This window comes from Ascaphus truei, chromosome 15 (genome assembly GCF_040206685.1).
Source record: "Ascaphus truei isolate aAscTru1 chromosome 15, aAscTru1.hap1, whole genome shotgun sequence".
Classification (NCBI taxonomy): Eukaryota; Metazoa; Chordata; class Amphibia; order Anura; family Ascaphidae; genus Ascaphus; species Ascaphus truei.
Genome location: NC_134497.1, coordinates 15,811,487 through 15,832,563, shown reverse-complemented (window position 1 = coordinate 15,832,563; position 21,077 = coordinate 15,811,487). Strand labels below are relative to the sequence as shown.

The window sequence follows — 21,077 nt, the reverse complement described above, 5'->3', positions numbered from 1 at the left end:
GTTGTGGCCGCTCCCCCGCTGTGTCCCTGGCGCGCGCTCGCTCACTCCGCTGACTGTAGCGGCGCCGGGGGGGGGGGGGGGTGGAGGGGAAGTGAGTGAGGGGAGGTGAAGGCCGCTCACTCACCCGTCCGGCAGCTCCCTCACCCGTCCGGCAGCTCCCACGTGGAGGGGGGGGGTGAAAGCGCGGGAAACAGGAAGAGGCGGAGCCTCCGGGACCGGTGGGGAAGAGAGCGGGAGATGTGCTGCTAACACTGTGAGCCCCGCTAATCTATGTAACACCCCCCCCCCCACGTGTGTGTGTGTGACAGTGTGTGTGTGTGTGACAGTTTGTGTGTGTGTGTGTGTGACAGTGTGTGTGACAGTGTGTGTGTGACTGTGTGTGTGTGTGTGCGCGCGCCCTTCACTCCGCCTCAGGCCAATGAGAGGTGTGGGGGGGCGGGCGGGCGGCCCAAGGGAGCAATCTCATTGGCCTGGCCCAAGGTCCAATGAGATTGCCGCTAGGGACACGGGGAGGGGCACAGGGAGACACATACAGACCCGGACACATAGGACACTTTCAGAAATATATAGTAGAATAGAACAAAAGACAAAAAGCCCTAGTGCTACATCCAACTTGACAAATTATATAGTTAAGGCTGCGCTGAGGGTGCTGGCATCGCAACGTGTGCGCGCGCACGATCGGGACGTTCTCAAGTTAGAGAATGAGGTAAGCTAAATGCTCCTCCTGGCGGCCAAGTTGCGCGTTGACACTGCGACATTTTGCCAAGACAAGCGAAATTGTCTTTCAGGCTGCAGTAGCGCGGCATCAGCTGGTCCAGAAAATGAGGGCGAACCAGCTCCGTGACGCGTTCACCACGCCCCCCATCGCCTCCCTTATCTCCTGCAGCCCAGTACATGGGATGTTCACACATCACGCGGGAGACGGCCGTGCGCACTCTACGTCGCGACGCCGACACCCTGAGAGCAGCCTAAGAGAGGTTAGCAGAGCGTTTTGCCGGTGCAGCAGTGTTAGAACTTACAGGTGGGCCACACCGTGACTGTAGGCTTAAAATACTGTGGCCACAAAAGTGAACTAAATGACCCTTACTAATGAGAAGAAACAGATAACTATTTAACGATATAATATGTCATATTGGGTGTAGCACTGAGGCTTTTTGTCTTTTGTTGTATACATGAGGTAACAACCCTTTTGCCACAAATATATATGATGTGGCGGATTTGGGTTCTGAGTTTACATGGGCTTTATGTGTTTGGAAATATTAAGCAAGAAACATCCAATGTGACAAAAATACACAGTGAAATACCTATATATCTCTTGAAAAAGGGGTAATTTAGTTAACCCTTTGGCCAAAGCGTGTAAGCCTGTGAGCCACTTTCAAGGCATGACCATAATATCGCAGGTCCTACCACTAACTGATTAAAATCCTTATTTACCTCTATAATTAAAGGAAGGATGGTCCTGGCATTGAACCTTTCATGCCTTGACATACATACATATATATATATATATATTGTGACAGAAACCAGGGGATGGTAATAAATTCCATGTATAGGGCTCCCAGGATACTGAACAGTTTCTAACCTGTTTAGGCTGGAAAGTGCAGACTCATAATACATGCACTCCATCCCACAGTTTGGCAAGTGCCGGAACTGAGGGATGAGGGATCCAGACCAGAGTTTGTCTGCTGCCTGATTTCTGTCACCTGTCCTGCTGGTTGGAGATCATGTATTTAAGGCTGATTTCCTGGTTCCTCTCCCCTCTCCACAAGAGCCTGGAGGCAGGAAGGCTGCTGGAAGCAGAGTGGGGAAAAGCCTCTCCCCAAACAGGTTCAATCATTCTGCTCTTTTTTTGTCTAAAACTGCAAAGTTCCTTATTTTGTTGTTGGAAGTGGAAAATCCACTTCAACCCTGAGTCAGGGAAAACCTAAGTTAAGTCATTGCTCAGGTGAGCAGGTTTTTGTTTTGCTTGTGTTTCTGTTGTATGCAGTGTGGCAGTCTCAGTGCCTGGGACTGAATAAACCAGGCATAGCTTGTTTAAAGGAACAGTACGTGACGCCTCGTTATTTAACCTACCCTAAAAGACCGTGTTCTAACAGTCCCGGACAGATGGCGGAGCCCCGGAGTAAGCCGTTTGTCACATATGGTGGAGAATGCGGGCAGAACACTAAAAAGGTCTGCGGGTTAAAGAACTTTAAAAAGAAAAAAAAAAAAAGTTTTTTTTTCTTTCTCCAAACAAGATGGAAGACGTGGTGAGTGCGCTGGTACGCAATGTCGCTGCCCAGAAAGACGCGAATGAAATCCAGCAACAGACGAATGCAAACCAGCAACAGGCGAATGCAGCCCTGCAAAAGGCGAATGCAACCCAGCAACAGCTGTTAATAGCCCAGCAAGAGACAAAAGGGTACTGGCAGGTTCCCCTCACAGAAAGGGCAAAAGAATAGACAGCCTTCTCAACCCCAGACGGCCTCTTTCAGTATAGGGTGCTGCCTTTTGGCTTACATGGAGCTCCCGCCACATTCCAAAGAATGATGGATAAAATTTTAAAGCCACATGCTCGGTATGCTGCCGCCTACCTAGATGATGTGGTAATCCATAGTGAAGATTGGCAATCCACCTTCGAAAGGTCCAAGCTGTGCTTGACGCAGTTCGGTCTGCTGGGCTAACTGCCAACCCCGCTAAATGCACTATTGGTCTGGAGGAGGCCAAGTATCTGTGGTATTCTATTAGCAGAGGTTTACTCAAACCCCAAACACTCAAAGTAGAGGCGATACAAAATTGGCCAAGGCCAGTTACAAAAAAACAAGTAAGGACCTTTTTGGGATTAATTGGTTACTATTGAAGGTTTATTACCAATTTTGCAACTAAGGCAACCCCACTAACCGACCTCACAAAAGCAAGAGGGCCGCTAATGGTAAAGTGGTCCCCCGAAACCGAACAGGCCTTTAGAAGCCTGAAAGAAGCTCTCTGTGCCCAACCAGTGTTGGTCACACCTATTATACAATAAGTGTGGTCACACCTATTATACAATAAGTGCAGCAAAATCAGACAATAGGAAAGGAAATCCCTGCCCCGAAGAGCTTACAATCAAAAAAGTTATGAAGTCTTTTACATATTGAGGCAAAGTTTAAATGTCACAAAGGTTGTCCTTCGTCATAAAAATGGCATTAGAGATTGTTGAAAGGGGGTGGGTTGAAAACACAGAAAGGTGGGCTTACGATGCTCTCAACAAAGGAAATTTAGTACGTAAAGTCATACATTTAAATTATGAATTAGACTTCAACAAGAGGTGTATCTGATATCAACAAAGTACATGAATTCTCATATTCCAATTCACGATCTCTTTGGAGAAGATGCGATCAATGTTATGTGATAATAACGTAAGTTTAGATTCTGTTTATTTTTACCTTTTTGATTTTACAAAACGGTCCGCATTTATGATAACTGCCTGTGCCGTTTGTGACAGCGGGTATATTGGGACTGATTGAGGGGAGATATAGTTCATTTGAGGGTCCATGCGTGGAGAAAAGTGAATCCGCTAGAGAGATCTGTATTAACCCGTGTGCCCTATGCAGGTCACGTGCTCACAGGTGTGCCATACGTGACAATACTTATCCTATACAGCTCAACCCCCTCATAACGCTGTGCTTGGGGTCCAAAGAATCACATCGCGTTATAAGCGGATCGCGTTAGAAATAATGTACAATTGTATGCATTGTACAACAAAGTATTTAAGACGCCAATAACCGTGTTGTAAAGTATTCATACATACAAAAAATGGGAGCCACGCTCGCATCGCGATATAAGCGGATCCGCGTTGTAACGGATCGCGCTATAACGGGGTTGAGCTGTATTTGTATTTACAGTATTTTGAACCAGAGCAAGGCAAACAAAAAACCCTTAGTGACACATTATCCATTGATGTCTCACAAGGGGGAAAATAAATTCCTTCCCGACTCCAGATATTGCCAATCAAATGACTCCCTGGGTAGGCATTCATCCCATGTTTACTTATTCAAGGTGTGGTCTTAATAATGCTTTATACAGTGGCATAATATGCTTTCTTCCCTTCCATACATACCCTGTTTTATGCAAGATAAGATCTTATTTGCCTTTGCTACTGCCTGACATTTAGCACTATGCTAAGCCTGCTGTCTACAAGCGCTCATAAATCCTTCTCCAAGGATTCACCTCATTTTTCCCCATTTAATGTGCAAGTCTGTTTATTCTTGCCTGCTCTGATTCTACTACCTCACACAATTTTATGTCATCAGCAAAGATGGAGACTTTGCTCTCTATGCCAAACTCAAGGTCATTAATAAACAAGTTAAAAAGCAGGGGTCCCAGTACCGATCCCTGAGGACAGGGCCGCCAACAGATTTCCGAGGCCCAAGACTACAGTTTCGACCAGGCCCCCTGGTGTCAGCAGTCTTATGAACCTCCCCTCCCCCATCTCTGTGGTCTTACGAACCCCCTCCTTTATTCCCCCCACCCCCCTGTATTTCTCTCCCCATCTCACTCTTAACCCCCTCTCTTCCTCACTCACCCCTCTCACGCACCTCACTCAATTATGTCCTCCTCACTCAATCCCGCTCCCTCCTCAAACTCATTCCCTCCTCCCTCCCTGGACAGACACACACACACACACACACACACACACACACACACTTCCCCCCAATATCCATACAAATCCCCCACACAATAATTACCCCCCCCCTCAATACCCAAACAATCCCCCGAAAAAATGCATTCTTACACTATCCCCCAATACATACTTACGCTACCCGAAAATACAGTCTTAGGCCGAGTTCAGGGTGGATGCTACGCGACGTGTGCGCGCACGTCCGTCGCAATTTCGGGTTGTTCGGTGGGAGTTTTCAAACTGAAAGCTCCACCGGCGGCAAAGTGCAGCGTTGCTACATTTTGCCGCTACAACCCAAAATGATTTTTGGGGCGGCAGTCACGTCACGTGAGCTGGTACAGCGAACCAGCTCCGTGACACATTCGCCCCGCCCCAAACGCAGTGGCCCAACTCCTGCAGCCTGGGCACAGATCGCCGAACTTCAGGAGCACGCTGCAGAGGCGCGCACAGACGCTCGCGGCCGCAGCACCCACCCTGAACTCGACCTTACATTGCCCTCCCAAATACGTACTTCCACTGCCCTCCCAAATAATTACCCCCCAAATACGTTCTGACACTACACCCCAAATATTCTTACACTACCACCCAAATTCATTCTTACACTACCCCCCAAATTCGTTCTTACACTGCCCCCCAAATATGTTCTTACACTACCCCCCAAATACGTTCTTACACTACCCCCCAAATACGTTCTTACACTACCCCCCAAATACATTCTTACACTACCCCCCAAATACATTCTTACACTACCCCCCAAATACATTCTTACACTACCCCCCCAAATACATTCTTACACTACCCCCCAAATTCGTTCTTACACTGCCCCCCAAATATGTTCTTACACTACCCCCCAAATACGTTCTTACACTACCCCCCAAATACGTTCTTACACTACCCCCAAATACGTTCTTACACTACCCCCAAATACGTTCTTACACTACCCCCCAAATACATTCTTACACTACCCCCCAAATACATTCTTACACTACCCCCCCAAATACATTCTTACACTACCCCCCAAATACATTCTTACACTACCCCCCCAAATACATTCTTACACTACCCCCCAAATACGTTCTTACACTACCCCCCCAAATACGTTCTTACACTACCCCCCAAATACATTCTTACACTACCCCCAAATACATTCTTACACTACCCCCCCAAATACATTCTTACACTACCCCCCCAAATACGTTCTTACACTACCCCCCAAATACATTCTTACACTACCCCCCAAATACATTCTTACACTACCCCCCCAAATACATTCTTACACTACCCCCCCAAATACATTCTTACACTACCCCCCCAAATACATTCTTACACTACCCCCCAAATACATTCCTACACTTACCACGGGGATACCTCTCTCACTCTCTCCCGCGCCGGGCCTCTCTCACTCTCTCCCGCGCCGGGCCTCTCTCACTCTCCCGCGCCGGGCCTCTCTCACTCTCCCGCGCCGGGCCTCTCTCACTCTCCCGCCGGGCCTCTCTCACTCTCCCGCCGGGCCTCTCTCACTCTCCCGCCGGGCCTCTCTCACTCTCCCGCCGGGCCTCTCTCACTCTCTCCCGCGCCGGGCCTCTCTCACTCTCCCGCCGGGCCTCTCTCACTCTCCCGCCGGGCCTCTCTCACTCTCCCGCGCCAGGCCTCTCTCACTCTCCCGCGCAGGGCCTCTCTCACTCTCCCGCACCGGGCCTCTCTCACTCTCCCGCCGGGCCTCTCTCACTCTCCAGCGCCGGGCCTCTCTCACTCTCCCGCCGGGCCTCTCTCACTCTCCCGCCGGGCCTCTCTCACTCTCCCGCCGGGCCTCTCTCACTCTCCCGCCGGGCCTCTCTCACTCTCCCGCGCCGGGCCTCTCTCACTCTCCCGCACCAGGCCTCTCTCACTCTCCCGCCGGGCCTCTCTCACTCTCCCGCGCCGGGCCTCTCTCACTCTCCCGCGCCAGGCCTCTCTCACTCTCCCGCGCCGGGCCTCTCTCACTCTCTCCCGCGCCGGGCCTCTCTCACTCTCCCGCCGGGCCTCTCTCACTCTCCCACGCCGGGCCTCTCTCACTCTCCCGCGCCGGGCCTCTCTCACTCTCCCGCGCCAGGCCTCTCTCACTCTCCCGCGCCAGGCCTCTCTCACTCTCCCGCGCCGGGCCTCTCTCACTCTCCCGCCGGGCCTCTCTCACTCTCCCGCGCCGGGCCTCTCTCACTCTCCCGCCGGGCCTCTCTCACTCTCTCCCGTGCCGGACCTCTCTCACTCTCCCGCGCCGGGCCTCTCTCACTCTCTCCCGTGCCGGGCCTCTCTCACTCTCTCCCGTGCCGGACCTCTCTCACTCTCCCGCGCCGGGCCTCTCTCACTCTCCCGCCGGGCCTCTCTCACTCTCTCCCGTGCCGGGCCTCTCTCACTCTCCCGCCGGGCCTCTCTCACTCTCCCGCCGGGCCTCTCTCACTCTCCCGCACCGGGCCTCTCTCACTCTCCCGCCGGGCCTCTCTCACTCTCCCGCCGGGCCTCTCTCACTCTCCCGCGGCGGGCCTCTCTCACTCTCCCGCACCAGGCCTCTCTCACTCTCCCGCCGGGCCTCTCTCACTCTCCCGCGCCAGGCCTCTCTCACTCTCCCGCCGGGCCTCTCTCACTCTCCCGCGCCAGGCCTCTCTCACTCTCCCGCCGGGCCTCTCTCACTCTCCCGCGCCGGGCCTCTCTCACTCTCCCGCCGGGCCTCTCTCACTCTCCCGCGCCGGGCCTCTCTCACTCTCCCGCCGGGCCTCTCTCACTCTCCCGCCGGGCCTCTCTCACTCTCCCGCACCAGGCCTCTCTCACTCTCCCGCCGGGCCTCTCTCACTCTCCCGCACCAGGCCTCTCTCACTCTCCCGCCGGGCCTCTCTCACTCTCCCGCCGGGCCTCTCTCACTCTCCCGCGCCGGGCCTCTCTCACTCTCCCGCGCCGGGCCTCTCTCACTCTCCCGCCGGGCCTCTCTCACTCTCCCGCCGGGCCTCTCTCACTCTCCCGCGCTGGGCCTCTCTCACTCTCCCGCACCGGGCCTCTCTCACTCTCTCCCGCGCCGGGCCTCTCTCACTCTCCCGCGCCAGGCCTCTCTCACTCTCCCGCGCCGGGCCTCTCTCACTCTCTCCCGCGCCGGGCCTCTCTCACTCTCCCGCCGGGCCTCTCTCACTCTCCCGCGCCAGGCCTCTCTCACTCTCCCGCGCCGGGCCTCTCTCACTCTCCCGCACCGGGCCTCTCTCACTCTCCCGCCGGGCCTCTCTCACTCTCCAGCGCCGGGCCTCTCTCACTCTCCCGCCGGGCCTCTCTCACTCTCCAGCGCCGGGCCTCTCTCACTCTCCTGCCGGGCCTCTCTCACTCTCCCGCCGGGCCTCTCTCACTCTCCCGCACCGGGCCTCTCTCACTCTCCCGCCGGGCCTCTCTCACTCTCCCGCCGGGCCTCTCTCACTCTCCCGCCGGGCCTCTCTCACTCTCCCGCACCGGGCCTCTCTCACTCTCCCGCCGGGCCTCTCTCACTCTCCCGCGCCGGGCCTCTCTCACTCTCCCGCACCAGGCCTCTCTCACTCTCCCGCACCAGGCCTCTCTCACTCTCCCGCCGGGCCTCTCTCACTCTCCCGCGCCGGGCCTCTCTCACTCTCCCGCGCCAGGCCTCTCTCACTCTCCCGCGCCGGGCCTCTCTCACTCTCTCCCGCGCCGGGCCTCTCTCACTCTCCCGCCGGGCCTCTCTCACTCTCCCACGCCGGGCCTCTCTCACTCTCCCGCGCCGGGCCTCTCTCACTCTCCGCGCCGGGCCTCTCTCACTCTCCCGCCGGGCCTCTCTCACTCTCTCCCGTGCCGGACCTCTCTCACTCTCCCGCGCCGGGCCTCTCTCACTCTCTCCCGTGCCGGACCTCTCTCACTCTCCCGCCGGGCCTCTCTCACTCTCCCGCCGGGCCTCTCTCACTCTCCCGCCGGGCCTCTCTCACTCTCCCGCCGGGCCTCTCTCACTCTCCCGCCGGGCCTCTCTCACTCTCCCGCACCGGGCCTCTCTCACTCTCCCGCCGGGCCTCTCTCACTCTCCCGCCGGGCCTCTCTCACTCTCCCGCGCCGGGCCTCTCTCACTCTCCCGCACCAGGCCTCTCTCACTCTCCCGCCGGGCCTCTCTCACTCTCCCGCGCCAGGCCTCTCTCACTCTCCCGCCGGGCCTCTCTCACTCTCCCGCGCCAGGCCTCTCTCACTCTCCCGCCGGGCCTCTCTCACTCTCCCGCGCCGGGCCTCTCTCACTCTCCCGCCGGGCCTCTCTCACTCTCCCGCCGGGCCTCTCTCACTCTCCCGCACCAGGCCTCTCTCACTCTCCCGCCGGGCCTCTCTCACTCTCCCGCCGGGCCTCTCTCACTCTCCCGCGCCGGGCCTCTCTCACTCTCCCGCGCCGGGCCTCTCTCACTCTCCCGCCGGGCCTCTCTCACTCTCCCGCCGGGCCTCTCTCACTCTCCCGCGCCGGGCCTCTCTCACTCTCCCGCGCCAGGCCTCTCTCACTCTCCCGCACCGGGCCTCTCTCACTCTCCCGCGCCAGGCCTCTCTCACTCTCCCGCGCCGGGCCTCTCTCACTCTCCCGCGCCGGGCCTCTCTCACTCTCCCGCCGGGCCTCTCTCACTCTCCCGCCGGGCCTCTCTCACTCTCCCGCGCCGGGCCTCTCTCACTCTCCCGCCGGGCCTCTCTCACTCTCCCGCCGGGCCTCTCTCACTCTCCCGCCGGGCCTCTCTCACTCTCCCGCCGGGCCTCTCTCACTCTCCCGCCGGGCCTCTCTCACTCTCCCGCGCCGGGCCTCTCTCACTCTCCCGCGCCGGGCCTCTCTCACTCTCCCGCGCCGGGCCTCTCTCACTCTCCCGCCGGGCCTCTCTCACTCTCCCGCCGGGCCTCTCTCACTCTCCCGCCGGGCCTCTCTCACTCTCCCGCCGGGCCTCTCTCACTCTCCCGCGCCGGGCCTCTCTCACTCTCCCGCACCGGGCCTCTCTCACTCTCCCGCGCCAGGCCTCTCTCACTCTCCCGCGCCGGGCCTCTCTCACTCTCTCCCGCGCCGGGCCTCTCTCACTCTCCCGCCGGGCCTCTCTCACTCTCCCGCCGGGCCTCTCTCACTCTCCCGCGCCAGGCCTCTCTCACTCTCCCGCCGGGCCTCTCTCACTCTCCCACCGGGCCTCTCTCACTCTCCAGCGCCGGGCCTCTCTCACTCTCCCGCCGGGCCTCTCTCACTCTCCCGCCGGGCCTCTCTCACTCTCCAGCGCCGGGCCTCTCTCACTCTCCCGCCGGGCCTCTCTCACTCTCCCGCCGGGCCTCTCTCACTCTCCAGCGCCGGGCCTCTCTCACTCTCCCGCCGGGCCTCTCTCACTCTCCCGCCGGGCCTCTCTCACTCTCCCGCCGGGCCTCTCTCAGTCTCCCGCCGGGCCTCTCTCACTCTCCCGCGCCGGGCCTCTCTCACTCTCCCGCGCCGGGCCTCTCTCACTCTCCCGCGCCGGGCCTCTCTCACTCTCCCGCGCCAGGCCTCTCTCACTCTCCCGCCGGGCCTCTCTCACTCTCCCGCGCCAGGCCTCTCTCACTCTCCCGCCGGGCCTCTCTCACTCTCCCGCCGGGCCTCTCTCACTCTCCCGCGCCGGGCCTCTCTCACTCTCCCGCGCCGGGCCTCTCTCACTCTCCCGCACCGGGCCTCTCTCACTCTCCCGCCGGGCCTCTCTCACTCTCCCGCCGGGCCTCTCTCACTCTCCCGCCGGGCCTCTCTCACTCTCCCGCCGGGCCTCTCTCACTCTCCCGCGCCGGGCCTCTCTCACTCTCCCGCGCCAGGCCTCTCTCACTCTCCCGCGCCGGGCCTCTCTCACTCTCCCGCACCGGGCCTCTCTCACTCTCCCGCCGGGCCTCTCTCACTCTCCCGCCGGGCCTCTCTCACTCTCCCGCCGGGCCTCTCTCACTCTCCCGCCGGGCCTCTCTCACTCTCCCGCGCCGGGCCTCTCTCACTCTCCCGCGCCGGGCCTCTCTCACTCTCCCGCGCCGGGCCTCTCTCACTCTCCCGCCGGGCCTCTCTCACTCTCCCGCCGGGCCTCTCTCACTCTCCCGCCGGGCCTCTCTCACTCTCCCGCACCGGGCCTCTCTCACTCTCCCGCCGGGCCTCTCTCACTCTCCCGCGCCGGGCCTCTCTCACTCTCCCGCGCCGGGCCTCTCTCACTCTCCCGCGCCGGGCCTCTCTCACTCTCCCGCGCCGGGCCTCTCTCACTCTCCCGCGCCGGGCCTCTCTCACTCTCCCGCCAGGCCTCTCTCACTCTCCCGCGTCAGGCCTCTCTCACTCTCCCGCCGGGCCTCTCTCACTCTCCCGCCGGGCCTCTCTCACTCTCCCGCGCCAGGCCTCTCTCACTCTCCTGCCGGGCCTCTCTCACTCTCCCGCCGGGCATCTCTCACTCTCCCGCGCCAGGCCTCTCTCACTCTCCCGCACCGGGCCTCTCTCACTCTCCCGCGCCAGGCCTCTCTCACTCTCCCGCACCGGGCCTCTCTCACTCTCCCGCCGGGCCTCTCTCACTCTCCCGCCGGGCCTCTCTCACTCTCCCGCGCCAGGCCTCTCTCACTCTCCCGCACCGGGCCTCTCTCACTCTCCCGCCGGGCCTCTCTCACTCTCCCGCCGGGCCTCTCTCACTCTCCCGCCGGGCCTCTCTCACTCTCCCGCCGGGCCTCTCTCACTCTCCCGCCGGGCCTCTCTCACTCTCCCGCCGGGCCTCTCTCACTCTCCCGCACCAGGCCTCTCTCACTCTCCCGACCGGGCCTCTCTCACTCTCCCGCGCCAGGCCTCTCTCACTCTCCCGCCGGGCCTCTCTCACTCTCCCGCCGGGCCTCTCTCACTCTCCTGCCGGGCCTCTCTCACTCTCCCGCCGGGCCTCTCTCACTCTCCCGCCGGGCCTCTCTCACTCTCCCGCCGGGCCTCTCTGAGCCGAGCCCTGCTTCCGGCGCGCAACGGAATGAGACAGAGGTCCGGGACGGGACAGTGAGGGAGAAAGGCAGGCAGCAGCGTGGGAGATCCGGGACCCAGCGGCAACTAGAGTCCTAGCAGCCGGACACCCAAGCTGGGTCCAACCTCTGGTCAAGTCCAACATCCAGCGTCAGCCACCGTGCCCGGGACACATCTCCTGCCCCCCCCTACTTGAGGTACTCCACTCACAACTTTAGCCCAACCTGAAAAGTTCCATTTATGACAGCCCTCTGTTGTCTGTCCCCTAACCAGTTTTCAATCCAGGTGCATATATTTTTTACTGAGTCCAACTTGCTTTATTTTGTACACCAACCTCTTGTGTGGAACCGTATCAAACGCCTTTGCCAAATCTAAGTAGACCACATCAACTGCATTACCCTGGTCTCAATTCCTACTTACCTCCTCAAAGGAACAAATAAGGTTAGTTTGGCACGGCCTATCCTTCATACAACATCCAGTATTATTTATTATTCTTATCTGGTTTGTTAAACTTGTTTTATGTGGCTCTCCGGACGATGTAACATGTAAAACCCATACCTGCCCTGACAGTGAATGTACAGTACCATCAGGGGGGGGGGGGATCGTTTTAAAAGCTTATGAATTGCAACATTTAGGAAAAACTTTCCAGCTCGTCCCATAATATAATTCAACCGGCAAAACTTAGATCAAGTCCCCAGGACCGGAATGGCCACGAAATCACCACACACAGCGGCACATCGCGGCGTCTATTACAATACTGCATCAGCAAGCGTGTTAGAACAGTTTCAACCCATACTGTATAACAGAGAAAAAGACAAATAGAATCTTACAGAATCTTCTCACTCTGTGATCTGTCTGTGCTTCTCTCTTTAAACTTCTCTATGTACATGTTGTATTCATTACAACTCCCCTTGTTTACGGCCCTGGACGCCTCTGCTGTGTGTGGTTCGGGTAAAAAAAGACATATGTCCACCCAGCTAAATCTGGACCACAGACACCCTATCCCATATCCGTACCTACATTCTACTGATCCAGAGGAAGGAAAACAAAAAGACCCCAGTGACATATCATCCAATGATACAGTAAGTTCCTAGTGATTTCTCTGGAAAAGGCAGTAGGCGTTAGGAAGGAGACATGTGTACTGTAGATGTGTGGAAGTGTAGTTGTGTGGAAGTGTAGTTGTGTGGATGTGTAGATGTGTGGAAGTGTAGTTGTGTGGAAGTTTAGTTGTGTGGATGTGTAGATGTGTGGAAGTGTAGTTGTGTGGAAGTGTAGTTGTGTGGATGTGTAGATGTGTGGAAGTGTAGTTGTGTGGAAGTGTAGTTGTGTGGATGTATAGATGTGTGGAAGTGTAGTTGTGTGGATGTGTAGTTGTGTAGATACATCTCTGTGCATCACCTTTTTATAATTTACTATGTAAGAAACCTGCCAAGTTTGAGGCCACGTAAACTTCTCTGGGACACAATCTCCGGATCACGTCTAGGAGCCAACGTAAGCAGAACAGGGGGCCATGCATCCAGACATCTTGCCCCCTACGTTGACAGATTTCCCGGCCGCCCCCAAAAAAATCTCCAAGCTACAAAACTGAAGCAGAAAACTGCAATATCATTTTTTTTCTTTGCTAAATCTTGTGCTGTTTTCTGTACCAGTTTCGGCCCAGTTTTGCAGTTGGGAGAACTTTGGTACACAACCCTAAATGGTCCAATATTTACACATGGAAACATTAACATCTGCACCTGCAAATCTGCAATTAGTGTGATTGACAGATATTGGGCCTTATTTTTCGAGGCCTGAAAACGGGATTTCCCAAAACAAACAGTTTTAAATCACAGACAAAACTGTAACGATGTAACACAATTTGAATCTTGTCTGTAAAGGTTACATATTCCAATAATCACACCTCTAACTTTCCATGAAATGTCTGTGAATTGACTGTATCAAACCTCTGTTCATTTAATGTAACCATGTATTATCACACGTGCACGTGCGCACACGAAGCGTCAGCGTGGCCATGCTCGTTAGATTACATTAAAGAGAGAGCGCCAAGCATGAGTGAGCTCAGCGGCAGCATGGCCGCAGCCTAAGCCCGCTGGTCAGAAAGCGCATCGCACAGCAGATGCTAAAGAAAGCCCTGGACTTATAAGGAAGGGGCAGCAGGACTTAAGGCTGTGGGGGCCCCTCTCCGAAGGAGCCGCGATGTCACGCCAGGGGTAATTAGGGCAAGCGGGAGGGATCCTCGCTTCCTCTTCTAGGATCAACTGGAGCGGTCGGATTTTCCCGATTCCTGGTAACCTGGGATCCTGAGAGTTGGCTGCACGGGCGGGGGAAGAAAGACACAGTCGGAGGGCCCAGCAGAGATGATGGCGGCCGGCGGTGGCGATGCGTGGATGAGTGAGCTTTAGGAGGAGGCGCGGCAGCGCGGTCCTGAGTGTCTGCTGGGTCATGTGCTCACGACGAGTAGGGTTTCCAGGTGTCCAGTTTTGAACTGGACTGTCCTGTATTTGGACACTGTCCAGTAATATAGTAGAGTTAATACTGGACATGTATGTGTCTGGTATAATTTCTCTGGACATGTATGTGTCCGGTATTACCTCTCTGGACATGTATGTGTGTGGTATTACCTCTCTGGACATGTATGTGTCCACTATTACCTCTCTGGACATGTATGGTATTACCTCTCTGGACATGTATGTGTCCGGTATTACCTCTCTGGACATGTATGTGTGTGGTATTACCTCTCTGGACGTTTATGGTATTACCTCTCTGGACATGTATGTGTCTGGTATAACTTCTCTGGACATGTATGTGTCTGGTATTACCCATTTGGACATAGTGACCTGATCGGCTTGGAGGTCCGCAGGGTTTACCTGAGAAGGATTAGAGCAGGGCTGTTAGGGGGCTGGGCAGCTTCCTCCATCCTGATTGGCTACTGCTGGGTAATGCAGCCAATCAGGAGGAGGTGTCAGGAGCCTGGGGGTGGGGCCAAGAAGAGGAGGAAACAGCATGGAGTGGCGAGAGGTGTGTGTGTGTCTCTCGAGTGCGTCGCACCTTTCACCCTAATGTCCAGTTTTTTTGGAGAAGCCACCTGGCAACCCTAGTGGCAAGACAGGGATTTTGAGATGGAGGGATCGCCCGGTAGAGCAGAGATGGAGAGCTGGACGGGGGGGACATAGTAAAAGGGAAAATTCTTATTTATGGTGAATTTTTCGATCCGCCACGGATCTGGCTTTTTTTGGGGGGGTCCGCGGATCTTGTCGGTTTGGGATTAGAAAGGATTTGCGTGTTTGGGTGGAATTCACAGCGTGGGCCGGTCACGGTTTCCGGAATCCACCGGTGGATTGCCATTTCAATGATTCACCAGCGGATTCCGCTGGGGCGTGGATTAGGGTCAGGAGCGCCAGGGAGGATTGAATTTGAAGGGGAATTTTTGTGATTTTGGCCAGTCTGCACAGGGAGGGCGGAATCCTCGCAAGGCGGTGGATTGTGGTGTAGAAACTGCGCGGATTGTGCGGAAGGACGAATTAGGATTAAGGAGCGGCACCGATGGAACAGGAGGGTGGGGTAAACGCGCGGACTGACAGTTTGGGCGGATTTCTGGGAGAATCCGCAGGGATTGGACGCCAGGGCAGATTCCCATAAAGATCCCCATACGTCTGCGCGGTTAAAGACTGGAAGAAATCCGTCACCGGATTGCGCACCGTGGAACGGATTTTGAGTAAAGGGTTGAGGAGACAGATTTTGGGGGTCCCATCTCGAGTAGCAGGGCGGGCACCGGCGGCGGTGCAGCCACCAGAGTCAGCGCAGGCCTCCAACACAGGGAGAGGATGCTGCACAAGCAGAAGGCGCAGGAGGTGTGGCTTCATGCAGCAACGCTGACCCAGCGCGGGACACCGTGAGGGGTGGGCCAGATGTTGCTCTCACGCACTGCATGGGTTGTGTTGCTGACACACAGCATGGGTTGTATTACTGACATACGCTGCATGGGTTGTGTTGCTGACACTGCATGGGTTGTGTTGCTGATATATACTGTATGGGTTGTGTTGCTGATACTGCATGGGTTATGTTGCTGATATATATATATATATATATATATATTGCATGTGTTGTGTTGCTGATACTGCATGGGTTGTGTTGCTGATATATATTGCATGTGTTGTGTTGCTGGCACTGCATGTGTTGTGTTGCTGATATATATTGCATGTGTTGTGTTGCTGATACTGCATGGGTTGTGTTGCTGATAAATATTGCATGTGTTGTGTTGCTGATATATATTGCATGGGTTGTGTTGCTGGCACTGCATATGTTATGTTGCTGATATATATTGCATGTGTTGTGTTGCTGACACTGCATGTGTTGTGTTGCTAATATACACTGCATGGGCTATGGGAAGTTATTTGGCATTTATATGCTTAGATCACATTGTAATGTGAGATTATCGTATTCTCAATCTCCTACGGTTGTATACACTTTTACTGATGTCACTTAAACACCCACCTATATAAAGCAGAGCCCCATTGCATGCATACAAAAAAACAGACACATACACTAATATATATATATTAGTATGCTATACCCATATTAGTATGCTATACACATCCAGATGTACATACACATGTGCACCTATATGCAAATCTATTAAATACACAGATCACATATAGACACGACACAATTGCTTAGCACCCTCTGTTCTCATAGAGTATGTCAACACACACACACACACACACACACACACACACACACACACACACACACACACACACACACACACACACACACACACACACACACACACACACACACACACACACACACACACACACACACACACACACACACACACACACACACACACACACACACACACACACACACACACACACACACACACACCCTACCTGATCAGTGTCTTCCCCTCAGCCCTGGGATTTGCAGTAGGAGCCAGGGATCCAGCTTCCTTTCCCTGCTGTAATCCTGGCCACTGTCAGACTGATGCTCCAGCTGTGGGTGTCTGGGCAGGGGGGGGGGGGGGCGCTGTGAATGTGTGTGTGAGATACAGGGAGCGAGACGTCAATGCCTTCCCCTGCTGGAGACTGGGGGGAAGCACTGGGAAAGGGCAGGGGATGAGACTTGCTTACTGCTCACTGGACTGGCCGAGGCCACTGAATCCTGCAGGGGGGGTGGTGTTGGATCTGAATCCCAAGAAATCCTTTTGCTGCAGCAGGCCACAGTGGCTGTCTCACCCAACTCGCTGCTGTGGGGGCTGCCTGCCAAAATTCAACCAGGGTGTCCCACCCAGGCAGTGCATGCACCATACCTGTTCAAAGATGCATGCTGGATACATGCATCATACACAGATGCACGCCGGATACATGCACCATACGTGTACCTTACACAGATGCACGCCTGATACAGTACATGTACCATACACAGACGCACCATACGTGCACCATACATGGATCATTCACAGATGCATCATACGTGTACCACACACAGTCGCACGCCTGATACATGTACCATACGTGTACCGTACACAGACGCACCATACGTGTACCATACACAGGCACAATACGTGTACCATATACAGATGCACCATACGTGCACCATACACAGACACACCATACACAGAGGCACCTAACGTGTACAATACACAGAGGCACCATTCGTGTACCATACACGGACACACCATATGTGTACCATACACAGACACACCATACGTGTACCATACACAGACACACCATATGTGTACCATACACAGACGCATCATACGTGTACCATACACAGATGCACCATACATGTAGCATACACAGATGCACCATACGTGTACCATACACAGATGCACCATACATGTAGCATACACAGACGCACCATACACAGACGCACCATACGTGTACCATACATCATGGTTTCAAAGTAAGTTAAGGGGGACCTGCACGTGTGGGACACCTTCCTGGGGTGGTACAATGGGCGTGCGCTGGCTTTGCAAGGAGTAGTGGAGAGCGTGCAGATATTTACAGATGCGGCGCGATCCATGGGCTTTTGGGGCATTCTTACAGGACCGATGGTGCGCTGAGCCAGAGGAGTGGTGGCAGCAGAAGTTTTTGGGGAACTTAATGTTCTTAGAGCTCTTTCCGCCTGTGGTGGCAGTGGAGCTATGGAGGACAGAGCTGACCATCTTGTGGACGGACAACATGGGCGTGGCAGCGGCCGTGAACAGGCTATTGGCCTCATTTCTGGTGGTGGTCTGGTTACTGAGGTTGCAGCAAGATAAGATCTTGTTTGCCTTTACAGCTACTGCCTGACATTGGGCACTATTGCGAAGCCTGCTGTCTACAAGCACTCCTAAATCCTTCTCCATCAAGGATTCACCTAATTATTCTTGTTTCCCAAAATTCATAACCTGCATTTATCTGTATTAAAGCTCATCTGCCATTTACCTGCCCAAAGTTTCCAGTCTCTCCAAGTCCTTCTGGAGAGAAATTACATCCTGCTCTGATTCTATTACCTTACACAATTTAGTGTCATCAGCAAAGATGGAGACTTTGCTCTCTATGCCAACCTCAAGGTCATTAGTAAACAAGTTAAAAAGCAGGGGTCCCAGTACCTCCTAGTGTGGCCCGAGATTCCTCAGTCTGCAATAGACTCTTACAGCCCAGTGCCGACCTCATCAAAGACCTAAGGATACCAATAGCAGAGGATAAAACCGAGGGCCCAGTGAGCACCTTATCATTCCTGGGGATTGAGATTGATTCGGTGTCTGGGGAATCGAGGCTGCCCAGGGATAAAATGATCAAACTGAAGGGCCTCATTCGGGAATTCAAGGTTACCCTGAGGCACATGCAGGTACCGCTCAGGCTCCTAAATGTCATTTGTAGAGTCATACCCATGGGCAGGAGTTTCAGCAGAAGATTAGGCAGATACAACGAATTAGGGTCACAAAGGAGATGAAAGTCGATTTGGGTGTATGGGAGATTTTCCTCAGAGGGCGGATCAACCACGAGCTCCAGCTGTTACCAGACGTGGTGAGGTCGCTAGGCTTCGGTGCATACCTCACGGGGGAATGGCGCACGGAACCATGGCCCCAACCACATGGTACAAAGAGGATTAACAAATAATATCGCCTTCCTGTAGCTCTTCAACTTGTGGTACAGCTTTGGGCTAAGGAGCTCAGTAACAAGAACATAATATTCTGGTCTGACAACCTAAAGGTAGTGGGAGCAGTGAACTGCCCCTCAGCAACGTCAAACGCGGTGATCCGGTAGCTGTGCAGCGTGGTGCTGCTCCGCATGCTCTGCAACTTAAACTTCAAGGCCAGGCACGTCCGGGGAGATCAAACGTCACAGCGGACGCTTCATCGCGTTTCAATAGGACAGCGGCGGTGGCAGAGGAGGGCTGTACGCCGAAGCAAATGGAAACACTGGGAAGGTGGCAGTCCAGCACATATAGAGGTTACAGCAGGGTTAAAGGGTAAGGCAACGGGCAATGTATGAATTAACATTCTGTTCTATTCCCTCCGGTAGGCGACCATGGCAGAACCCTGGAAGTGTGAATAATGGGCCACCCATTCATTCATTGGGTGCAAACAAAAGCAAAGGAGCAACGACTCGGTCTACCGCTGGGTTTGGCTACAGAGAAGATGACTTTGCGTTGACTTGGAAAACGAGGGATGTGCTTGGGCGATCTACAACCAGCACTGGATAAAGCACTAGCAGAGTTTAAGTTGAAACCCAAAGTCATTTTGTTGCATCTAGAAGGGAATGACCTAGCTAAGACCAAATCACTAGAAGTAATCTATCAGATGCAGGCAAAATGCGCCCGTTTAAAGGCACTGTGGAACAATGTCCTCCAAAGAGGATATGGAGAGGGCCAGGAAAGTGGATTGGGGAGGAGAAAGCTAGGAATTAGGATAACAAAGCCATGGGAAAATGTATCCTCTCTAGTGGGGGGGGGGGGAATAGAAGATAAGGACGTCAGCTGGCAGAGAAGGATGTACATTTGTCAAGGAAAGGTTTAGATGTGTTCAGAAGGAACATCAAGGGAATATTTCAAGAGTAGCAAAGGGTTTGTCTTCGGCAGTGGGCAGGGTCACAGCCTGGAGTGGGCAGGTCATCCCCGGAGTAACGGATGCCCTGTGGTGGGGCCTCTAGGTGGCGGAGATGCTGTACCAGCCTAGCTCAGGGATACAAAGACTGGATGAAGAGGCGGGTGCTGACTATAGGGTCCACCCTATGTAGAGACCCAAGAACAGATGGTGAGGCTGGAGGCGCCAGCTTTAGGTGGGTGTGTATCATAGAGCAGTGGGCGGGGGACGGAGAAGAGGTGGAGTGTTAAGTCTGCTGACCTGGATCAGGGAGGTTGACGTACTCCAGTGAGTTTTGGGGGGGGCATGAAGCAAAGTTGGAGCAAAGTCAAGAAGATGCCACTGTGGAGTCTGTCTGTGGTGTTTGTCTCTCTCCCTGTTGCATCTGGAGCTGATCAGGGTGCACCGTTTAGTCTCCCATTGTTGCTTTTGTGTGTTGTCCATCCCCTGTATTTAGTACAAAAGAACTGCGCCAAATTTATTAAAAGCCAAAGTCCAGTTACTTCAAATGGGATTCCATTTTTTTCTTGCTTCCATTACTAGCATCCCCCTTCCATTGCTAGCAGCCCGCTTCCATTACTAGCATCCCCTTCCATTACTAGCAGCCTGCTTCCATTACTAGCATCCCCCTTCCATTACTAGCAGCCCGCTTCCATTACTAGCAGCCCGCTTCCATTACTAGCAGCCCGCTTCCATTACTAGCAGCCCACTTCCATTACTAGCAGCCCACTTCCATTACTAGCAGCCCTCTTCCATTACTAGCAGCCCACTTCCATTACTAGCAGCCCCTTTCCATTACTAGCAGCCCGCTTCCATTACTAGCAGCCCGCTTCCATTACTAGCAGCCCACTTCCATTACTAGCAGCCCACTTCCATTACTAGCAGCCCTCTTCCATTACTAGCAACCCGCTTCCATTACTAGCAACCCGCTTCCATTACTAGCAACCCGCTTCCATTACTAGCAACCCGCTTCCATTACTAGCAGCCCGCTTCCATTACAAGCAGCCCGCTTCCATTACTAGCAGCCCGCTTCCATTACTAAAATCCCGCTAACTTTACTAGCAGCCCACTTCCATTACTAGCATCCCGCTTCCATTATTAGCAGCCCACTTAATTTACTAGCAGCCCACTTCCATTACTAGCAGCCCGCTTCCATTACAAGCCCGCTTCCATTACTAGCAGCCCGCTTCCATTACTAGCAGCCCGCTTCCATTACAAGCCCGCTTCCATTACTAACATTCCGCTTCCATTACTAGCAGCACGCTTCCATTACTAACATCCCGGTTCCGTTACTAAAATACCGCTAACTTTACTAGCAGCCCCCTTCCATTACTAGCAGCCCACTTCCATTACTAGCAGCCCACTTCCATTACTAAAATCCTGCTAACTTTACTAGCAGCCCCCTTCCATTA

At 54.6% G+C, this 21,077-nt stretch overlaps 1 protein-coding gene across 5 annotated transcripts in view; it reads right to left on the bottom strand.

The window, feature by feature from the left end:
* The window catches only part of CDH22 (cadherin 22), a 109,186-nt gene that overhangs the window by 77,390 nt on the left and 10,719 nt on the right, over window positions 1-21,077 (bottom strand). For 4 of the 5 annotated variants that reach the window (XM_075571787.1, XM_075571786.1, XM_075571783.1 and 1 more), the window contains exon 1: window positions 16,484-16,605. The exons of the other annotated variant lie outside the window; for it this stretch is intronic. The gene's annotated coding sequence lies outside the window, so the exon portion shown is untranslated. Of the gene's footprint in view, window positions 1-16,483; window positions 16,606-21,077 lie in introns of those variants that run through there. 5 annotated transcript variants of the gene reach the window in all.